Here is a 10,375-nt window from a genome sequence, read left to right as displayed (position 1 = left end):
CCTTCCCTGGGTCTCGCCTTGCCCAGGAGTTAACGTGTTCTACGATGTGTTTGTAGAAAGAAGATGGTCTGTCTAGTAGAAAGAGATGTGATGTGATTGACATGGAGTGGCCACTCTTGACACGGGAGACATGGCAATTGTACTTCCCTATATGAGAATGAGGCTGGAAGGAAGGTTGCTTCCCTCAGTCTTTTCTCAGCAGAGGTGTTTTGTAAAACAAAACCAAACAAAACACCAATTCCCTGAAGCAGAATAAAGATAAAGAAACTTAAATATCTGGAAACAAGAAAACCACAAGAGCCAAGAAATGGGCAGCTCAGGGGCCCCAGGAAGTGAGGTGGGATCAGGCATTGCTGTTTACAGCCAATGTCCTCTCTCTCTCCAACAAGTGGTAGGCCACTGCCCAGTGCTGAAGTCACTGTTTAACGAAGGTGGAGCCTGCCTTTACCTGGTACACCCATATAAGGAAAAGCCTGAGGGCAGGAGCAAGCAGACACCAGCACTGCTCTTTCTCCAAGACGGCCAGCCGGCCGGCCATGCTCTCCTCTGCCAGTCTCCTCCACCACTCTCTATCCCGAGAGCCTGTGGAACCTGCCTGTCTCCCCTCCTCCATCAGACGCACCTGTCTAGGAAACAGGTAAGATGTGAGTGGTCATCTCCCAGAGCTGTGGACCAAGGCAGCCCTCTAAACATTAGTGAGCATGTACAATTTTCTAGAGAGCTTTATGATGTCAATTCTGAGTTCCCACCTCCCAAGGTACACATTTAATAGCTCTGGAAACTGGGTGTTTTTGATGCAAGTGGTCCAAGGATATGCTTTAAGAAAAACTAGGGCAAAGGGGGATTTCTAAGAGAAGCTAATCCAAACTTTGCATAGTTCATGCAAAGACAGTATTTCTTAATCATTCTGTCACCTTTGATTTCTGCTCATTCTAAGTTGTGACCTTGAGGGCTGTGTTTGTCATAAGGACACATTAATGGCAGAAATCATGCCTTCTTTGCGCACTGATGTATAGTTTCTGATAGATAGTAGGTACTTAATAAACATTTGCTAAAGGGAAGAAGGGGACCTGGGCCCTTTGTTTTCTAATCATCTAGTTTATTAGTTATAGGAATGAAGTTGACAACTCTGGGTAAATCACAAAAGACAGATCATTACAACTTCAGAGATTCAGGAGGTTCCTACATGCCTCTAGTGGTGTCATGGTCACACATGTGTGTCTCTGTAACTGCTAAAGTTGTGTAATCTTTGAGATGTGATGCTGTTCTCAGGGAGACAGTTCCAGCTGCTCCGCTTGGACCCAAGTCAACCAGATTAGAATACATGCAGATATTTTCCCTCTATAGTTATAGTTGGGGCATGAACTATACTGACTGTCCCATTTGTCCTGGATCACAAGCACAACTTTGTTTACCCCCAAGTGGCATTAACTTGACTTTCAGTCAGATTATCGTCTTGAATTGTCTCACCTTTGTACCCACCTTGACACAAGTGTTGTGGGTTTTTTGTTGTTATTGTTGTTTTGAAGTTTGGAGGAGTGACAGCTGCAGGAAGGCTTACTTATTAGTAGATTGGTTGATGGAAATGTAATAACCTACCAACTGTGTAATAGGCAAAAGGTTTATGTAGCATAAGTTCATTATCCCAATTTGTAGATGGAAAAAGTGAGGGACCTGGTGAGTGACTTGCTGCTAAAGTTTATTCCAGATGCACATGACAGAGCTTGAGTTCTGTTGTGCCTGGTAGGTACCCTGTCTTGTCCTCTAGTTATTTGGTTGTATTCAGTTACCGTCTTGAAAGGACACCTTAGAAGAAAAAGTACTATGAAGAAATGCACACATAAGGCCAAGCACTGTGGCTCACACTTGTAATCTCAACACTTTGGGAGGCCGAGGGGGACAGATTGCTTGATCCCAGGAGTTCAAGACCAGTCTGGGCAACATGGCAAAACCCTCTCTACAAAAATAAATTTAAAATTTGGGATCTGGGAAAAAAATATTAGCTACATGTGGTGGTGCACACCTGTAGTCTCAGCTACTGGGGGCAGGGGGAGGGGTGCCATGGTTGAGGTGAAAGGATCGCTTGAGCTTAGGAGATTGAGGCTTCAGTGAGCTACAATCATGCCACTGCACTCCAGCCTGAGTGACAGAACAAGACCTTGTCTCAAAAAAAAAAAAAACCAAACAAACAAAAATCACCAACCTGCTGGCCCGGAGGCTCACTCCGTATCAAGCATTGTGCCTGATACTTCCACCCAGTGAGCTGTGTGATTTGGGGCATGCTCCTTAACCTCTTGGGGGGGTCTCAGTTTCCTCATCGCTAAAACATGGTAGCAACAGTAATCTACCCCAAAAGATCAGTGAAAGGATCAAATGAGATCGTATATGGAAAGCACTTAGCAGTACTTGAGCACATGGCAAGTGCTGAAGACATTTTAGTCATTATTGTTGACATTATTTTAGCCCGGGTTCTCTACAAAACAAAGCCTGAGGCAAAGCTTAAGTGCTACTTAGCGCTTAAGGTAAGACACCAGGGGAGTGAGAATCAGGGAAGTGGGAAATGAGAGGAGAAAGGGGGAAGCAGTGAGGGATAATGTGCCACCACCTGGCCTCTCTTCACAAAGAGACATGGCCAGCCACTTGGCCAAAGCAGGACCCCTCTGGACTGGCACTGCAGATGCATTGTGCCTTGGAAGAGTCCATCCAAGCGAGGGTAAAGAGGACATTTATCTGTTGGCTCACTCTCTCTCCTCTATTATTGTTCAAAGCTTGCCCTATGGGGAGTTAATTGTCCTGCACTTCCAGCTTGTGTCTTCTGATCCCCATGACAGCCAGTGGGAAAACTAGATCTAATTGCTAGAGGCTTGGCACCTCATCTGAGTCCAGAAGTGGTCAGAAGAGCCACTTCCTTGGATGGAGTAAAAAAGGGACCAAGAGTCCTAGAGACAGGTTGAGGCTAAGAGAACCTGAGATGGCACCTAAGAAAGGTTTGATAAAGACTGAATTATCATTAATATCTGCCGAGCACTGTGTACGGCACCAGTGTTCCTGCCTAGATGTCACCTCTTTCTCCCATGAGAAAAACCATAAAGGGAACCTTGGATAGGCTGGTCCATTCCATCTCTCCTCAGTGTTTGGAAGAAGTCAGGTTGAGGGCATCCTAACTCTCTCAGAATTGTCCGTGGTGTAGCATGCCACTGATAGACAGCAAGAAAGTCCACAGCCATGGAAAACATCAGAGCAGAATCAAGAGGAGGTGTTGATTTTCTACCCCCCTTGGGACTCTAGCTTTTGGACAAGTGTTTCCTAAAGTATGGTTTACATACAACACTAATTTTGGGGGCTGTTGCTGGGGGCTCCTTGATATAAAGCATTTATGATCAAATATTTGGAGGAATGTTGCCTCCTACTCTTCCCTCCTCAGAGAGTTATGATTCCAATTTACTTAAAAAGGCTCGGTTCCCACCTGTAATCCAGACTTTGTAAGTCCAAGGCAGGCAGATTGCCTGAGGTCGAGAGTTCAAGGCCAGTCTGGCCAACACGGTGAAACGCCATCTCTACTAAAAATACAAAAAAATTAGCCGGGCACGGTGGCATGCGCCTGTAATCCCAGCTACTTGGGAGGCTGAGGCAGGGGAATTGCTTGAACCAGGGAGGTGGAGGTTGCAGTGAGCTGAGGTCGTGCCACTGCACTCCAGCCTGGGTGACAGAGTGAGACTCTGTCTCAAAAAAAAAGGCTCTGAGAAGGCCAAAACAAAGGAACCAGTTGAACTGAGTGTACCAGAACTTCCCATACTGAACTCCAGTTGAAAACGCAGCTTTGGACCATGTGTTCATGGGCTCAGTCTCTTTTGTCTTGATTCCTGAATTATCAGGGGACTCTTCTCCACTATGCACTACCTTTTGCTTTGCACAAACCCTGTTGAATAAAAAACTCTGCAGTATAAGGGAAGGCTGTGTGGTGCATGAGAAGCTTTTACCAATCTGCAGAGCTCATTCTCCTAGGAAACAACCAGGAAAGCTCAGCCAAGCCTTGTTTCCTCATCTGAATAATAGAGAGTGAACCAGGCAATCCCCAAGGGGTCTCCCAGCCTCTTGTAATCCATGATACTCATGTTGAAAGGCAGCTAAAGGTCACCTCGTCTACCTCTTGCATTGCCTCAGAGATAGACTAGCAAATAAAGAGATCCAAATTGTTAAGACAAGTTGTAGGGGTATGAAGTGGAGGTTTGCCCACTGCCGCCCTCTCTGGTGAGTTGAACATGAGATGGGACGTGTACCATGTCCCACAGTAGTGGCCGGAGCGATGAGCTGCCTCTAAGGACTTGGGCTGGAGGACAGCCAGGACTCGGGGGTTAATATCCTCACTTCAGCCAAGTAAGTCCCGAGGGACATTTAAAACTGGGAGTAGCCAGGAGGTTTATTTCCTTTCCCTCTGAAATAATGGTCCCTCAGGCAGCACTCGGCCCTCTGATCTCCACTGGACAGCCCTGCCATGTCCACCTCCCATGCCTGTGGACCAGGGTCTGACCAGCACCTCCCACACAGCTCAGAGAATGAGCCAGACCCCGTCCCAGCCTGCAGACCAGAGACACGAGGGGCGCTGTCGCCATCAGAGCCACACACCTGCCTTCAGGAGATGCACCCAGTGGCCCACTAGAGACCGACCACTGGTTCTCAAGGGCCTGAGGCTGGAGAGGTGATGGAGAGATGACAGGAAACTTTGCCCCCATTCTTCTCACCAAACATTCTCTCTTCTCCCCAGTCTAATCCTTAACCAGATGTGGCTGTCAATCAGCCGAACTACATATACCATTAAGCCCCATCTCAGAAAGCTCTAGCTTTCTTGCAGGAACTTAAGATACTGTCAGACGGCATGACCCTGGTGGGAGATGAGGGCAGAGGCTTTCTGCAGGGGCTGGCTCCTGGGACTCCAGCCAGAAGACCACCCCAAGCATGTTCCATCAACCCAGGGGCTGTCCTGAGCCAGTGCTACCATCCCCTCAGACCTGTCCTCAAACTGTCTTCCTCCTCAGCCAGGTCATCTTCCCTAGGTGGGCACGGGGATTCCCCACAGCTCCCTGCCTGTTCTGGAACATAGGCCAGACAGCAAGAGGGACGGAGGTCTCCCGGGACTGCGTCTCCCTCTCTTCTCAGGCAGAGTCTCCCAGGCCTGTACCCCCTGCCCCAGGTCCTATCCTTCCCACCATCTCCCCAGTGGGCCCTGCACGAGCTGGTTTTTAGGTCGTTTATGCTCCTCTCTCTTTCCTGTCTTTCCTTCTTGCCTTCAGCCCTTGCTTTCAGAAGCTCTGGCTCTCCCCGTTTCTTAGGGTTGGAGAAGGAAAGAATGACAGAAGGAACAAGGGAAACCTCAGGGGCCTAACCACCACCCTCCCCAGCCTGCCTTTCTCTGCTTCACTCACTCACTTAGACACGTTTACATTCGCATTTACACACACACACACACACACACGCATGCACATACACATTCTAAGCTCCTTCTTTCTCTTGTTGCCTTTTAACATATTTAATATAGAAAGCTCTTATTTTTGAAAAACATTTCTCCTCCCACTGGTCCACACCCTGACCCCAGAGATGGGACCCCACCTGCTTGGATGGAAGCTTGCTCCAGAACAAGAAGGTTGGCCTGGGCCTCCATGGGGACCTTCATCGTGTGTCTCTGAGCACCAGGTCTGAAAAGGGAATGGCTCCTTTAGCCAAAGTGCTTGGTCACTGGTACTACTGGATCTGTCTCCAACCCCCCGCCACCCCTCCACCAGAGCTCCCAGTCCAGGGCTCAGCCCACTTGCCTCTGCGGCCTCCACAGGTCAGGCCTGAGAGACCCAGAATGACCAGGCACAGACTGGGATGCCCAGGTATCCGGGCCAGGGGTCCAACAGCTGGCTTCACTGTCCTTTCTCTCTCCACCATGTTGTGGCTAGAGGCAGTGCACGGGGGTGGTGGTCTTTAAAAAGCTCCATCCGAGAGTCACAGCATCTGCTTTCCTTGTTTTCCAGCCATGCCTTGAGAATTCACATCTTGAGGGATAAGAAAACAGGGCGATATATGGACACAATTCTGGCGCCCTCGATGCTGGACTGGGTTGAGAATCCCTTCCCCTGGTGGACTTTGTCCTCTCTGCGTCTGGGCCATCTCATTCCTCCCACTCTCTTCCTCAGTCTCCATCCCTGGCTGGAGACTGACAGCTGATTGGCTGTCCCTGGCTTCCTTTCTGTCACCCAGCCAGTCTTTGGCTTTCTCTTTGTGCGGTTGCTCTGTCTTGGCCTCTGCCTCATTCATTTTCTTTTTATTTTATTTTATTTTATTTTTTATTTATTTAGGGGGATGGAGTCTCCCTCTGTCACCCAGGCTGGAGTGCAATGTCACAATCTTGGTTTACTTCAACCTCTGCCTCCTGGGTCAAGCGATTCTTCAGCCTCAGCCTCCTGAGTAGCTGGGATTACAGGTGTGCACCACCATGCCCAGCTAGTTTTTGTATTTTTAGGGTTTTACCATGTTGGTAAGGTTGGTCTCAAACTCCTGACTTCGTGATCCACCCGCCTCACCCTCCCAAAGTGCTGGGATTACAGTCGTGAGCCCCCATGCCCGGCACTCATCCATTTTCTGTTTCTCTTTGTCCATTTAAATGAAAAAGCCTAAGGAGATAGGCCCAGGGAAATCCTTTAAGAATAAACGGATTATATAAGTGTGGCCTCGGCTTCCAAAGAACCTTAAAAAAAAGAAAGGAAAAAGACCCCAAACCTAGCCTTCTGCAGTTCAAGCCTTTGGGAAGTGAGCAGGCCCGGAGCCGAGGGTCTGCCTGGGGAGTACTGGTCTGAAACAGTGGCTCTCAAGACCCTGCATTTTAACTTGGTATATGGCAGGCCCCAACCTCCTAAGTCCACCAAATTTGTATTTGTTTCAGAAAAAATTTGAATTAGCTAAATGAGAAGTGCATCTCTTCTTCAAGGTTGAAAAAAGAAGAAAACTGTGCTGAGAAATCTAAGCACAGATGAAATATTACACAGTGTATCCGAGACTCATATAGTTTTAGTTCCCAGAAAAAAGAATGCTCTACCTCATCCTTAGACTATAGTTGAGTCTACTCAACCCTATCATGATTGAATGATACCTATCAAATACCTCTAGGGAGGGGAAAGGAGGAGATTTCCATGCCAAGACAAGTTTGTTTTTTGTGTGTGTTGGCACAAACCTAAACTTAATTGAAAGGAATAATACATTCTGTGGGTTCCCGTTTTATTGTCTAACAGTATCATTGAGGCTACATAAAACCTGTCATCTCAGTTCCAGAAATACAGAATGTTACAGCAGAAAAGCACTTAGAAGAGTGGGACCAACCTTCTTAGTGTTCCAAGTGAGGAGACCGAGGCTAGGGGAGGGAGCAACGTGCCCAAGGCCCACAGAGTTTAGTGGAGCTACACAGATCCTTTCTGTCAGGCAAACCTTCTCTTGGTTACCTCCAGGGTCTCCTGAGAAGGGCCCATCAGCAGAGCTCTCCAAGCTCCCTTGTGCTATGATTTAGGAAGAGGCTGGGTCCGCACAGCAAGGGCAGTAGGGAGAGAAGAGACTGGGGTTGCCTTGCCTATGGAACCTCAGAAAGTCGCTTCTGCTTTCTGCCTCTCTTGTGCCAAGCTGATGATCTCCTTGGCAGTCAGCTCCAGTGCTGAACCCAGAGTCACTGGCAGGCAATAGAGAGGTCTATTCTGAGCACTTATTCTCTGGCACCTGTTCCAGGTCTATGTAGCTTTCTACATCTGAAGACACGAGAGAGGCTTCTTTCATTTCATTTCATAGCCTCTTCCCTGGCCCTTGGTGGATTAGAGGTTATCTCAGGATGAGAAACACTAGCTTGCCCGTGCGCCTCTCAGACCTGATTAGGCACAAAGTAGGATGCCTTTGGCAGGGACAGAGGCATGCTTTGCTCACAGGCCAGATCACCCCAGCTTTGAAGCTGGAGGTGGGATAGGAGTCAAGCCCAAGCGCTGCCCAAACTTCTCCTGTTTCACCTTGAGCCCCACTTTCCCCTTCTGCAAAGTGAGCCCTGCATAGTCTTCCTCTGAGGTCCACCTTTCTGGGGGCCACTAATCCCACTGTGGTCTTCAGGCCACACATGCATGGAAGAAACTTGCTGAGATGATTCTGAAGTACAGAGTGGCTCAGGGACAGCACTGGTCTGGCAGTTAAGTTCCATTTTCAAACCCGATGTTTAAGCTCATTCTCACACTTAGACCATCTCATATAAGCTCTCTGAGAAGTAGTCACATGATCTCCCAACTTGCTGTAGATTTGTATCCACACAAAATTCTGTCTTCTTCCCTCTCTCTCCCACCCCCTCTCTCTTCTTCTTCCTTTTCCCCTTCTCTGTCTTCCTTCCTCCTTCCTTCTACCCCCTTCCCTTGCTCTCTTCTCTCTCTGCTTCACTCTCTCTCTGTCTCCCTCTCTCTCCTCAAAGCCCTGAGGTATGCCAAGAAGGTATATAACTGAAAGTGGTTTGCACATCTTTTTCCCACCAGAGAGCAGTTAAGTGCCTATTTTCTCCACTTGGGTAGCTAAATTATTCTCGATGTGTTAAACAGTGTAATTAAACACACACATACACACACAAGTGCGCAGACCCCTTCCCCCACCCTTGTTCCTTGTCAGCAGAGAGAGCGTCAGCTCCAGCCTTCAAGCTCTGTTAGTTTTAATTTGAGTTGTGGAATTAGTAATGGGTTTTGCTGGAACACTGTTGTGGGAAATAGATTGCTCCTCGTGCAGGGTTTGGGCACCATTTCAAATGAGTATTTGTTAAGGGGAAAACCGTCCCCTGTCGTGTTCTGCTACATTACATCAGATTTATTTCCATTGTTCTGAAAAACACCAGCCAGGAGAGGGCCGCATGCAGCACTCCTGGGCAGGGAACCATTGAATGCAGCTTCCTGTTTCACAGCTGATTGAAAACAAAATGCAAGCAAAATTACCCTTTGTTGCTGGGATATGCTAGGAGCATCCTGCGGACAGGGACACCAGGGCAACCTGTCACTGAGGCAGGGAGGTGGTCCCATCACTGGCAGAAAGTCGCTGAGTGGTTTAGTATCCAAAATATGACGCTGACGAAAAGAGAGAGCCCAGCAGGTTGAAGTTGGAAGGGATCTGCCCAATCCAAGGGCTCTTCTGGGCCGCCGTGTAGAGTCATCCAGCCTCTGCTCAACCATTTCTACCCAAGATTGCTCATGGCCTTCCTTGTTCTGTGGTAATTCATGTCATTAGCAGTTCTCTTCTTCAATACCATCCAATAAGGCTGCATGCGAATATTTACACTTAAAAGTAAATGATTTAAAATTGAATAAAAATTAAAATCCAGCCCCTGAATTGCATTAGCCATCTTTCAAGTGCCCGATAGCTACATATAGCCAGTGGCCACTGTCTTAGACAGCACAGATATAGAACACTTCCATCATTGCAGAAAGTCTAATCAAAATCACACTTCCCCAAATTTCTGACTCCTTCCACCCTCTGAACTGTACAGATCACGTGTTCTTCCTTTGCATTCCTATCCTTTCCACTGGACATGTGTTTGGCCCCAGGGACACCTGGCTGTCATGTAGGACAGGGTAAGCAGAGGAGGAGAAAGCCCCCTGGGACAGGGTAGAGGCTGTGGGACACTGGCCCAGCTGGAGATGCAGACAGCGTGGTCTACAGCATGGCTCAGGGCCAGAGGTAAATGTGCACCCAGTGTTTCTGCCAGGCAGGTGGAGGAGGTGACAGTCTCAACACATGGAAAGAACACAACTCTGGAACCTGGAGAGACCTGAGGTTGGGAGTTCAGAGGTGACTGGCAGGTGCCTGGCATGCCCATCAGCTGGTACAGGGTTGTAGTCACTGGGCTCAAGTTCAGGGCCAGGCAGGACTCTCAAGGAGTTTCTGATAGCGTAATGGACACAAGCTTTTACTATGTGCCACACCAAGCCCTTAACAAGAATCTTCTCATTTAATATCTATCTGCTGCTACAAGGCTAGTTTTATTACCTCCACCTCCCATCCACTTTATACGTAAGGAAAGGAGGCTCAGAGATATTAAGAGTATTGGCCAAGATCATTCAGTCAGTAAGTGACAGCTGGATTCAAACCCAAGTTTCAACTTGATTCTATGTGCCTGTGAGCACTGTTCCATGCTGTCTCTTTTTCCTTTTTCCTTAAGACACAAGGCAGAGTTCAGTTTCCTGAACTGGAGCATAACCTTGGCGGTATGGAAACTCAGGGGTTGGAAGTACGGTTGTGGGGCCAGAGGTGGTTAAATATCTGCTCTCTTAGAGCAGGATTATTCTGGAGGGAGGGGGACCTGGGCTGCAGGGGCTGTGTCTGAGCGTCACTG

The 10,375-nt window shown here is 48.2% G+C and overlaps 1 protein-coding gene across 1 annotated transcript in view; it reads left to right on the top strand.

Moving 5' to 3' along the window:
- Positions 1 to 487: 487 nt before the first annotated feature.
- Positions 488 to 10,375, top strand: part of CAPN13 (calpain 13) — an 85,052-nt gene continuing 75,164 nt past the window's right edge. Inside the window, exon 1 of the mRNA XM_007971045.3 lies at positions 488 to 637. The gene's annotated coding sequence lies outside the window, so the exon portion shown is untranslated. The remainder of the gene's footprint in view (positions 638 to 10,375) is intronic.

Source organism: Chlorocebus sabaeus, chromosome 14 (assembly GCF_047675955.1).
Source record: "Chlorocebus sabaeus isolate Y175 chromosome 14, mChlSab1.0.hap1, whole genome shotgun sequence".
Lineage (NCBI taxonomy): Eukaryota > Metazoa > Chordata > Mammalia > Primates > Cercopithecidae > Chlorocebus > Chlorocebus sabaeus.
Note: the sequence above shows the minus strand (reverse complement) of the source record. Positions and strands in the feature narration are given on the sequence as shown.